Here is a 10385-nt window from a genome sequence, read left to right as displayed (position 1 = left end):
GGAATTTGTATACTTGTGAAAGAACAGTAGTTCACTAAATTTCCATATTTCTACAGTCAAAATATCTACGATGACATCTCCAATTGTATCGAGATATTGAATAAATCCTCAACAAAACTATATGAATCTCCCATCAATGAGCGGTGGCCTAGTGGCACCCATTTCAACGCTATACACCTCTACAAGTAACTAACACATTTTCTTTTTTGAGTATTATTATTATTGAATCTCATACAGATTTACACCTATAGTATACGTGTTAAGACATGTATTTGAAAGTTTTATTCAAATCTCATATAGTAGATACGAACCTTGTATTAAAAGGATGTTTAGATATGTGTTTCAAAGTTTGACGAAAAGAAATGTTTGAATTTTTCCATGTGGTTTTCAACTTTTCACTATAGATTCAGTAGTACCCAATAAAAAATCTCTGTTCGAATCTTCAGCATCGACTTTAATCAATATATTAAACACAAATGTTTTCCAACATTTTTTTTATCTTAGTATTAAATATGAGCTAAGAACTATATGATAACGTTTATAATAATCATTGTATGATCTCTTAATATATCTTTTGTTACATCCTCTGAAATTTCGACTGAACACGAATATTCAACTTGTTATAAAATGAAGTACCATTAATTAATTTACAAGAAGAGATATTCAATTATTAAACTTTTGAATAATTAACAAAACTAAAATTATAGTAACCTCGAAAAAATGTATGTTTTTCTATATTTGTTTCAAAGAAAAAAAACATTTGTAAACTCCTAAAACTAAAACAAAAGTCTCTACCTCGAAGGAAATTTCGTATTATATAGTTAAGAATAAAGAATGTACTAAAAAAAAAACAAAAATGAAATATGTGCCTAGCGGCCGGGAGACTATATCAATGACCAACGCCGGGGCTAGGAACGGATTGGAGAAACCGATCAACGGTGGAGAGATGTCGAGATCGGAGTTTTCCGGAGTAGACTTCGGCGTGACCCCTTTTGCTCGGCGTCGAGGAGTTTGGGATTTTGCCCTTTGGCAGGGCAGTCAAGGTACTAGTCTTGGTTACGTGAGGCACGTGACTCTTATCTTCCTCTCTCACCGTCAAGTTTTCTTGTTTCTTTATCTCCAACAGCTTTCTTGGAGAGACCGGCGAAGGCAAGGCTGAGACGATGACGGCGATGACTATGAAGAGCCAGATGGATGGAATTAGACGAACGGCCATGACGAGCTTTGATATTTGGGATGAAAAAAATAAGCTTTTGGTTTGAGAAGAGAAAGAGAGAAAGAGAGATAGAGAGATGAAAATTTCAATAAAATTCTGAAGACTCAAGGTTGCTTTGAAACAATGAGGTGTTGGTATTTGTATATATAGTCAATAGATAGAGAGAGAGAAAGAGAGAGTTCCTATTTTCGAATGTTGATAAAAAGTGACTAATTAATAAATTGGTGAAATCACTATTTGTCTTTTGGGTTTTTTTCTTCTTCTTAAAAATAGAAGTCTAATGTGACACTCTAACACATGCATGCATAGCAAATTAGTATAACCTGGCTACAATTTTCAAAGTTCATGTATAAAAAAGAATTGAGAAAGAAAATTCAAAGTTCAAAAAGTCATGTAGCACAAACTTATGAAAGAAGATTCGTGGCAGTTTCAGTTGTACAAAGAAAAATATGAATATTAAAAGTACTCAAAAGTCAAATAGAAAGTTTCAGACAGCAGCCTGAAGTGGAAAAGGTGAAATTAGATTTCACATAAAGATAAATATTACTACCAAACAATTGTTGTTCCACTATGTGAAATGTATTTAATTTGCAAGGAGGCCAAAGTCAAAGATATCAAATATTAAAAACTAAAAGCAAAGAAGAGAATATACAGACTTGAAAAGAAAGGGATTAGTCATAATTCATAAAGGAGAATGTAAGAGATTGGTTAATGATATTTGGTGAATCAAGTTGAGTCTTATGTACGTAGTGAATCACAATTAATTATTTTTAATACAATCAGACTAATATAATTAGTAAATGATTTGATGTTCCGTAGACTAATTAAATCTCTTGGGATATGGTATTAGATACGATGTAACACGTGGGCAAGAGTTTGGTAAGTGATGAAATTGATGTTTTTCAAAGTATCAGAAGCCGCCGGCCACCATTTTCAACGGCGGTCGTCACACCACCGTCAAACAAAATGTTAGGTTCCCAAGTTTCACACTTTCCGGTTCAAGTTGTTATCCCAACTTTTTGGAGTTTGTTTAAATTATTTTGTCTATGGTATATTTAAGACACTTATAACTTCATTTATTCTTTTTAATTAATCTTTTTTATTATTATTTTTAAAGTAATCAAATACTTGGATGGCTAACGAGTTGTTAAAGAATTTGTTAACCATGCAACCTGAAACAAATTTTCATCATTAAATTCATACTTAATTAATTAGTTGGAGACCATACTAGTCAACATTAGTCGGAGACTCGGAGTAGTACTTAATTAGTTAATAATCATGTGAAATAAAAGATTAATCATGAATTTTGACCGTTTAACCGAAACCTATGCTTGAAAATATGAATTGATTAAGGTAGTGTAAAGTGTTTGGAGGCTTGGTTAGTGTTGAAACTTTATAATCAATTTTTGAATATACGGGGATTTGGATAAATGGCTTCTGGCCATAATAATATAGAAACTTTTCAGAAATTTCATTTCTTTTTCGAAAACTTATTATTTTCCGGAAATTTTCAAGTGACAAATGTTTGTGGAATTTGTTAACAAATAGTAGTATAGTATCTTTTAATGGCCATTTTTTTTTGTTTAATATCTAAACCATATATAAAGAGTAAATTAGTTCTGCAATCTATCTGTAGAAACTATACAAAGCGTGTTCACCACATTAAATGAGATTAACATAAAACTCGTGGAGGCAGAGAAAAGTCAAAAGCATGGGCGGTAGTAAGACTCCAGAATTGGCCTCCACGTATTTTCCTAATTTCGCTATAAAACATTAAAATGAGAATAATTTTCTTACTACAAATATTATATAGTTTCTGCTGTTCTATTTTTCTCTAGTTAGATGATCGTATAAGACATGTTTACTGGTAACCAGTATGGTCTCCGACTAATATTAAAGTAGCTACTAGCTAGTAAACCCTTACATGGTATCATATTGATTCAAATGACATACATCCAAATAAGATTTATATGATCCAAACTAGATGGTAGGATTCTCAAAACTAATAATATAAGATAGTAAAGTATAATATAACCTTTCAATTACTAAAAACTATAATATCGTTCTTTGGTGGGTGTCCGATACCGTTAAGGGGTAGGTTCTTTGGACAAAAGTAATTGAAGAGAAAAAAGAAGTGAAGAAATGACAAAAAGAAGAAGGAAAGGAAAAGAGTGGGTAGGTCACATGGCCATGTTCTTGTGTTGCCGTCAACAGAGAAACATTGGCGTTCCGCGTTTTCATGATGAACACGTCCGGTCCCATCCTCTCTAGTCTCTCTACTACTCTCTTTTATGTACACATCTGATCTTTGTAATATAATAAATGCTTACACATAATTTGTTTTAAATTAAACATATTAGATATGTATACTATAATACTACAAATATGTTGCTCTCTTTTATTTAGCCAAGGAATCAGCCACAATATTGTCTGTTTTTAACCCTACGTACTGATATTTATTCCTACAAATTTCTACATTCAAAGCTCACTATCTTGGAGTATATATACTCAAATGTACATTCAAAGCTCAAGTCGAATAGTTGAGAGCAATCTCCTTCAAACACAATCCAACATATATATTCGAGACTGAAGCGTAAAGGCGTAAACCAAAAACCATTCTTTCAGCTTGCAACGGAGTTTGTGAGTGCCCCTCATAAACCTTTTCCCTGTAAGAATTACAAAAGAGTACGAGAAGAATAGAGAATGGGATAGAATGATCAAAAGAGAATGAAAGGGAGAAAGAGAGAGCGGCTAGGTTAGAATAGAGGAGAAGGAGAGATTCTCATTCCTTGAATAATAATGACCTAGTTACAAACTATTTATAGGGATACAGTGGATTCTATATAAGGAAACTACTAGAATGTACATTTATAATCGTAGGAAGAACGGGTTCTTATATCCTAAGAAGAACACGTTCTTATATCATAAGGAGAACATGTTCGTAGTGTGTTCATGTTCACACTCCCCCTCAAGCTTAACCATTTGGAATAGAGGTTAAGCTTGAAACTATGAACACCCACCTCATTAAAAACCTTAGTATGTAAAACCCATTTGGGACAAAAACATACTAAGGGAAAAAGAGTATGGAGTCAATAGCTTAGGGTCTTCATCGGTGGCCTGGTTAGGTCCATAAGTCCAAGTTTGGAGTGTATATACTCGCAAACCTTGGAACTCGCTACTTTGGTGAAAATGTCCGCCAGTTGTTCAGAACTCTTGGTGTGACATGGCAAGATAACTCCTAACTGAACTTGTTCTCTGACTTTGTGGCAGTCCACTTCTATGTGTTTCGTACTTTCATGAAATACTGAGTTTGATGCAATGTAAATAGCGGCTTCATTGTCACAATGCATTGTGATCGACTTTGGAGTCTCGATGCCTAGATCCTTCAAGAGAGCTTTGAGCCACATGAGTTCGGTTGTGACCTTCCTCATTGCCCTGTATTCAGACTCTGCACTTGAGAGAGATACCACCTTTTGTTTCTTACTCTTCCAAGTGACAAGATTTCCTCCAACAAACGTGCAATAACCAGAAGTTGAGCGTCTATCTTCATGATCTCCAGCATAATCTGCATCACAGTATCCTACCAGCTCTGCATTTCCATTACATCCCATCCATATGCCTTGTCCAAGTGATCCTTTGAGATACTTGAGTATTCGGCTCACCATTTTCCAATGATGTAATGTTGGCTTCTGCATATGTTGACTCACCTGGTTCACAGCAAAGCATATATCAGGTCGTGTTATGGTGAGATAAATAAGCTTACCTACCAACCGTCGATACTGTTTTACATCTTCGAAAGGAGCATCATTCATCTCCCCCTTACGACCAGCCTTGTAGTCTTCTTCAAGTGGAGTTTCAACTGGTTTTGATCCAAGTTTACCTGCCTCATTCAAAAGATCAAGTGTGTACTTTCTTTGCGACAAGAAGAGTCCTTCTTCAGAACGGCAAACTTCTATCCCAAGAAAGTACTTTAGTTCTCCAAGATCTTTGATATCAAAAACTGATTTAAGATAGAGTTTGGTATCTTGAATACCTACCTTGTCATTCCCGGAGATGATAATATCATCAACATATATAAGAATGACTATAATACCTCTTTGGCTTGGGTAAGTGAAAAGAGTGTGATCAGCTTCTGATCTTCTAAATCCTTTTTCCATCAGTGTTGAACTGAGTTTATGATACCAAGCTCTTGGTGATTGTTTCAACCCATATATTGCTTTCTTTAATTTAAACACCTTTCTGGGACCAATAGTGTCTTCAAGTCCTGGTGGTGGTCTTATATAGACTTCATCTTCTAGTTCTCCTTGTAAGAACGCGTTCTTCACATCCATCTGCCACAATTCCCAAGATAGATTAGTAGCTAATGAGAGCACTACTCTTACCGTGTGAAGTTTGGCCACTGGAGCAAATGTATCACAATAGTCTTCTCCATAAGTTTGAGTGAACCCTCTTGCTACAAGCCTGACTTTATATCGTTCTATCTCCCCATTACTCTTATACTTTATAGTGAATATCCATCTAGATGTCACAGCTTTCTTCCCTTTTGGTAGATCAGCTTCGTCCCATGTGTGATTTTTCACCATTGCATTAGTCTCATCTCCGACCGCATCACGCCAAACTTTTTGTTCTTTAGCTTCCTCATAACTTTGTGGAATCCAATGCTGATCAATTTGAGTGAGAAACACTTGATGCTCAACAGGAAAATGTGCCAGAGTGCATACAACTTGTATAGGGTGAGCAACCGCCTGACTATTATAGAAGATGCGAGGATTATTCCAGTTCTTAGGAGCAGACTTGAGTCTTTCACTTCGTCGAAGGGGAATTACTTCAATAGCCTCATCCTCTGTAGCCTCAACCTGAGTTGGATGTTCTTCCACATGATCTTCTTCCTCTAATTTAGGTTCTTCTCCCCCGAAAGCAAGATCATCCTCTTCGGATACACATTCTTCACCTAGATTGTTCAGTTCATCTTCAGCTTTATCATAATCATCTGCTTCTTGACTATGAGGACTATCAGTTTCATCTAGAGAAGAACAAGGTTGATGTTGGTTATTCGCAACTCCAAGCCTTTCAAGAACAATGCGGAGATTGTCTGCTCTATCTGATGAAGAGTAGGGAAGATCTTTCAAGTCCTCCCAATTACTTGTATCATAGAATCCCTTAGATTCTAAGAACTTGACATCCCTTGATACCAAAACACTCCTAGCTTCAGGTTCATAACACTTATATCCCTTTTGAGTAGTTAAGTAGCCAATAAACATGCTCTTGACACTCTTAGTGTCAAGCTTGTCATGCTGCTCACCTGGTTTTAAGACATAACACACACATCTAAATACACGTAAGTGATTGATAGACAGTTTAATCTTGTTAAGTACTTCAAATGGAGAGATATCACTCAGTATTTTTGTTGGAGTTCGATTGATCAAGTAGCATGCTGTTACAACAACATCTCCCCATAACTTCTTTGGTACATTTGTGTGGAACATCGTAGATCAAGCAACCTCCATAAGATGTCTATTCTTCCTTTCAGCTATGCCATTTTTTTGGGGTGTATAAGGACAACTTTTTTGGTGAACAATCCCATGTTTGGCCAAATGTTGTTTGAACGCATGACTTGTATACTCCCCACCATTATTTGATCTCAAAATTTTAATCTTGGCATTATAATGGTTAGTCACATAGTTTTGAAAGTTTGTAAAAGCATCAAGAACTCTATCCTTAGAAGGAAGCAAGGTTAGCCAAGTATATTTTGATTTTTCATCAATAAAAGTAACAAAATATTTTTGATTTTCACGAGATAAGCAAGGTGAAGTCCAAACATCAGAATGAATTAAGTCAAAACAATGCTCATATATGGTTGAGGACTTAGGAAAAAAAGTTTTGCAATGTTTACCAAGGATGCAAGCTTCACAATCATTATTCTTAAACGAAATACTAGGCAGCAAAAGTTCCAAAGCACGAAAATGGGGATGACCAAGTCTAGCATGCCACACTGAACTATTAGCCTTATCATTATTGATTTAAAACATGACGAAAGGGAAGTAGATAGGTTTGAATCCTCAATCACATAAAGATCATCTTTAGTGGTTCCTTTGCCAAGCACTCTACTTGTTTTAATATCCTGAAAATAAACATCATTAGGGCCAAATATTGCATAACAATTAAGATCATTAGTTGCCCTTTTAACTGATAACAAATTAGAGGTGAAGCTAGGCATATAAAAAGCTTTAGATGTTTTCTCAAACAAGTTTAAGTTTCCTATTCCTTCAATAGGTACTTTATCTCTATTGGCTATGATCACATTTCCTAAAGCCGGTTTTATATCTCTATTTAGCTTAGAATCACTAATCATATGGTGAGAGGCTCCAGAATCAACAATAAGAGGTTTCATAGCATTGAGAGTAAGATAGGCGTTACCAGAAGACTCTTTTAGAGCCTTGATGAGTGCATCGAGGTCAGATTTTCTCACCAACTCCGAGGAGGCTGCTAACGCTGATTCGTTTCCTTCAGTGATTTGAGGAACCATCAGAGCTTGTGTTTCACCATATCCACTCACTTGATTCACTCTTGGATTAGTTCCTCTCGGGCGAAGATGTGGATGAAGAGCCCAACATTTCTCCTTAAGATGTCCAGGCTTCTTGCAATGATCACATATGAGTCGGTTCTTTCCATCATTTTTATAGTAGCCCTTGTTTGCAACAGCTACCTCTCCTTTGTTGGCTGTGATAAGATCACCTTTTGCTCCAAACAAACCAATGGAACCATGCTCCTTTTGAATTTGATTGCACACATCATCAAGACTTGGAAGCTTGTCCGAACGAAGAATATGTTTGATGAGATCATTGTATGACGGATTCAACGTCAAAAGCAAGCCAAACACCTTGTCTTGTTCACGGCTTTCATTTAGAACCACTGGATCCACCGAGTTAGGCCTTAACATTTCCAACTCTGCCCAAAGAGATCTGAACTTCCCAAAGTGTTTAGTAAACTCTATGTCTTCCTAGTTGAGATTGTTAATTGCTTTCTTTACCTCAAACACACGACTGATTGGAGACATTACCAAACACATTCTGTAGGGTATCCCAAAGATCCTTAGCTGTCTCACAATATGAGTAAGACTCAAGAATCGGATCATCCAAGGAAGTTTGGATGAAGGCTAAAACACTTTGGTTCTCTTGGAACCACTTGTCGTTGTCACACACAACGATCTCCTTTCCTTCTTGTTTGGTCGTCGTCTCCTTCACAACTTCATTGCTCTCAATGTGCTTTTAGAGCCCGCGACTGCACAGTGCTGTTTTTGTGGTTCTTGCCCATAGCAAGTAGTTCCCACCTTTGAGTGTAACAGGGATGATTAGGGTTTTGCTGAGATCCATGATGAGATCTTAGATCTGAATCTGGTTGCGGAATAAAAACAAACTGAGATTTTGTAGAATAGAGCGTTACTGCTCTGATACCATGTAAGAATTACAAAAGAGTATGAGAAGAATAGAGAATGAGATAGAATGATCAAGAGAGAATGAAAGAGAGAAAGAGAGAGCGGCTAAGTTAGAATAGAGGAGAAAGAGAGATTCTAATTCCTTAAATAATAATGACCTAGTTACAAACTATTTATAGGGATACAATAAATTCTATATAAGAAAACTACTAGAATGTACATTTATAATCGTAGGAAAAACGGGTTCTTATATTATAAAAAGAACATGTTCTTAGTGTGTTCATGTTCACATTTCCAAAATCCTAACGACATAAAATCTCTCTTTTATTTAGGTGATTTCATTTTTTATTCTCTATTTCTCTTTTTTTTTTTGTTTTTTGTTTTCTCTCTTACTTACTGTGTACAAACTACAAAGGGTGTATCATTTTTAAATTAATAACCCCACATTCCGAACTTCTTTTTTTTGGTTCGTATAGTTTGTCTTTTTTTTTCGGGGGCAAAATTTCATATAATTTGTCTTTATTGATAAATTAGATGGAATTTTTTTTTGAGGTTTTGACAAAGCAGTAAATAGTGGAATTGACTTGTGCCGTAGTGCGACAATTATTCTTGGTTTTAGTATGATTTTTCATTCCTATATATTTAGTGTTAAATCGGAGAATTGAATACAAGTCTCAATATTTGGTAAAGTCATAGTAATTGACATGGAAACGATTTATCGTTTTGTCAGGATTTGTACTTTGACTTACAATTTTTAATAACGCGAGAAACGACGTGTTTGATCACGTTGTCTACAACCTATCACATACACACACTCTGTTGGGACTTGGGAGATATACTTTAGTTTATTTTTGTTATCTATACAAGATATAAATATTAACAAAGAGAATTAAGCAAACTAACTTATGGGCTGCCGACAATAATTGCTTGGCAGATATCATACTTTATAGTGTATAATTAATATGGTATCCAATATGACAAAACTATGAAGTAAAAGTGCCATATTAGACCAGGGCCGGCTCAAAAAAACACGTATATATATCATAAATTGGTTTTGCTTTTGCACCATTTTGTCTTCGAAAGTGAATACAAATTTCCGAATAATGAAAAAAAACGTAGCCGAACTCGGTCGCAACTCGCAAACTATAATACAAGAATTGAGAAATACACGAATGTGAAATACAAGAGTTGGCTGACACTTTTATTTTTTCAACGACCAAGAACACGGAAGGGTCTTTCTCATTATCACAATTGCTGACTTACTCGTAACAAGTTTTTGTTCTCTTTTTCTTTTACTGAGATTAAGATAAATAGTATAGTATCTAACATTAATTTAAAAGTTTATGATTCTTTTTTTTTTAGCGAAACAACACGTCAACCGGCCATGTATATATTGAATTCTAGTCTTTAAGAAGATAATTTTTTACTAGAGCAAAAAATTTGTATATGCATGGATAAGAGCAAAAAAAAACATGAGTGGGGATATTGGTGAGCAAAATGGGGCCTGACATGTTGATCGATGTCAGTGGCTAAGGTATCTGACTTCAGACACACTATTTCTTTGTGCCCCAAAGTATTCGTTTTGTCTCAATAAACTTTGCATTGTTCTCTTAGTTAAGAAAAACAAAATGCGAGTGTTGGTCGATGAAAAAATGAAAAAGAACAAAAGAACATGAGTTCCTTGAACGCAGCTACTGGTGTCGTTATTTTTTCATTTCTTTTTTTATGTTGATT

General features: G+C 35.3%; 1 non-coding gene across 1 annotated transcript; it reads right to left on the bottom strand.

Annotated features, from left to right (window-relative positions):
- Window positions 1–617: 617 nt before the first annotated feature.
- On the bottom strand, window positions 618–1361 carry LOC104776963 (precursor of CEP14). Its single transcript, XR_015592058.1, has one exon. It is a non-coding gene; the product is annotated as a precursor of CEP14 (transcript).
- Window positions 1362–10385: the final 9024 nt, after the last annotated feature.

The sequence above is a fragment of the Camelina sativa genome, chromosome 3, assembly GCF_030686135.1.
Source record: "Camelina sativa cultivar CO46 ecotype springtype chromosome 3, ASM3068613v1".
Lineage (NCBI taxonomy): Eukaryota > Viridiplantae > Streptophyta > Magnoliopsida > Brassicales > Brassicaceae > Camelina > Camelina sativa.
This window is presented reverse-complemented; position numbering and strand designations above follow the sequence as displayed.